The sequence below is a fragment of the Penaeus monodon genome, chromosome 30 (assembly GCF_015228065.2).
Source record: "Penaeus monodon isolate SGIC_2016 chromosome 30, NSTDA_Pmon_1, whole genome shotgun sequence".
Lineage (NCBI taxonomy): Eukaryota > Metazoa > Arthropoda > Malacostraca > Decapoda > Penaeidae > Penaeus > Penaeus monodon.
This window is the reverse complement of record NC_051415.1, coordinates 16,206,222-16,208,899: the sequence shown is the minus strand read 5'-3', so window position 1 is coordinate 16,208,899 and position 2,678 is coordinate 16,206,222. Positions and strand designations below refer to the sequence as shown.

General features: G+C 40.6%; 1 pseudogene; it reads right to left on the bottom strand.

Annotated features, from left to right (window-relative positions):
- LOC119592361 overlaps nucleotides 1-2,678 on the bottom strand; it is a 15,719-nt pseudogene that overhangs the window by 6,068 nt on the left and 6,973 nt on the right.

Below are 2,678 nucleotides of genomic sequence, written 5' to 3'. Positions count from 1 at the left end.
ACAATATCAGTGAAAAGTGATCACTTTGATGAGGCATTTTTCATACACTGATACATTTTCTTATAATTACCTGTTGAACCTGTAGGTAGGTCTGGGAAAGTTTGCCACTGGCTCTGTAGTATTACAGTCTCGCTGGAATGTACAATAATAATGATAATACTCACTGATGACCATTTCGCATTCGTTTTTTCACGAAAGAAGAAAACAGAAAGTACTTTTAATCACAGCTGGCGAACATTAACGCTAACAAACAACACCACCACAACCACAGAGCTTAACTAAAACCCAATCAAAGAAACATAATTCACCTTGCGAAAAATTCTTATGATATATATTCCATAATTACTAAAAAAATTTTTATTCCATTACATTACATACTATCTTTAACAGGAATAGTATTCATTTTTGAAAATCAAACTTTCTGAATTATAATTTAAAGTGACATGTATATGCCATGGACAAATTATACAGTTTAGTGCATCACATGAGGTTTTGTTAAATACAATTGCAAATATGAAGATCCATAATATAATTCCAGAAAGCTACGAGGAAGTATCTAATTTATAGCACTCTTATCAGCATTCCTGGAAATGCATTAAGCACTTGCTTAAACAAAGTTTCACTGCAGTCCGTATTCACCTATAATCCGAGCACATCACCACATAGCGCAGGCCAGGACCGTTGTGCAGCAGGCGGGGCAGAGGGCGCCACATCACCGTCAGATCCATGCGTGTCAAGTCTTCGCTCCGGTTCACCCGAAACGTCCCGATGTCCACCTCTGGGGCTGCCCACGGCGCTGTGACAAGAAGTAACAGTGTCTGGGTGTGGTATTGTGCATTATTGTTGTGCTGGTATCATGAGGTAATACTGTTATGGTTGTTTATGTATGATCGTTACTGTTTCGTACGCTATTGTATGCCCTTGTTGTGCTGTATTGTACTTAAGGATCGCTATAATCTTTCTTTTAGTGTAGTGATAGACTGTCCTGTGAACATGGTGGTACTGCTTTTCCTGTGCACCATCGTACAACTGCTTTTCTTATATATGTTTCTAATACACATCGAAGTGCACAAAAAAGGGTTTGATATTTAACTGCTCACTGTGTTAGAAGTTACCTGTTGGCTTTACTTCGACTTTCCCGATGACGGTGTCGGACGACCAGCCATCATCCCAGTGGCCGTCCGGAGCGGTGTTCCTTCGTCCGGAGCGGAGTCTCAACTTGATCTCGTAAGTAAGCCATGGATATGGTATATGAGCCTCCACTTTCCAGGTGCTGCTGTTACTGTAGTTCCCTATTGTAGCCTGAGTGAATGTCGCGAAAGCTCTTATACAGAAATTGATCATGGCAGAAGGTTTTTTTTCATATTAATAAACACGATTACAACGTACTGTTGAAGAAAAATACAACTTAGAAGTTAGTAGTGTTATCACAGTCAATCAGCTCGGCAAAAAATAATGCACAAAGATGAATAACGATACTTTTCGTGAACTAGATACCATACATTGAGAGGAACAGGAGGGTCAAGACCGCGGAGATCTAAACGGTAGAGGAGCCCCGGAGGAAAGTCCCTCAGGGGAGAAGGGGTCGTCCAAGTCACTAAGATCTTCATGGGAGACTTCTCTCCGGCCTCCAAGTCTTCAGCAGGATTTGGTAACACTGAAAATAAAAGACTTAAAGGAATAGGTATATTTCCCGAATAACAGTATTAAAATTGTTGTCAAATTGCTGTCGGCTCTTTTAGCGACTGGTCCCTAACAGATATATGGGTGTAGCATCTTGCTGAAAGAATACAGAGAACTTACTTGCAGCCCAGTTGTCAATGATATAGGGGAATTTCGCGTCTCCAAGAACGTTCTCGGTCATGAAGATCAAAGTAGGGTAGGGGTCCTCTGGCCTGTACCCATTGTCAGTCGTGGCAACGCATTGGTTGTTGCCGTTGTTGCAATGCCTGGTGAGGTTTGTAAGTGTGGGCAATAGCGCCTGAAATAATCTCTTAAGGGAGCAGCTCCCCACGAAAAGTGGTATTGTATACTAAAGCTTCTTGTGCTTTATCGCCTTATTAGACTTTACATCATCATCTCTAAATAACGAACTAAAAAAACGGATTTCCAAATTTGGATTTTATTGGTACCCGCCTTTAACGCACACGACAGGGGGAAAGGGTGCACGGTGAAACTCAATATGATTGCCATTATACCAGAGATATGAAGTCCATATTAAAGCTCAGTGTACATTGAACAACACCCCTGCCTTACCATGTCTTGTTGTAGAGGAAAGCTCCATAAGCATTATCTTGGGCAGGGTTGAACGGCTGCGTCCATGAACAGTTCAGACATTCCCAGTTTGCAGATATACATGTTAAGTTCTCCACATCGGAAGGTGGACCTGTTGAGGAGACGTGTGTATAGTCCACGGTACACTACCATTGGAAAAAATAATAAATAAATGAAGTAATGCTACAGTTAAAAGGAAATGATTTGTGAGGTAATAAAGAAAAGACCAATGTCGCGATTTACTGTTCCCTTTAAGATCTGCAAGTTCACTGTAACAAGAGACAGGTAAGAGAGAGACGCATTCAACAACAACAAAAAAATCATGTGAGGTAAATGAATAAAGAAAAATAATGGTATTAATCAGTAGATATATAAAAAGGTAGGCAGACAGGTAAATAGAGATA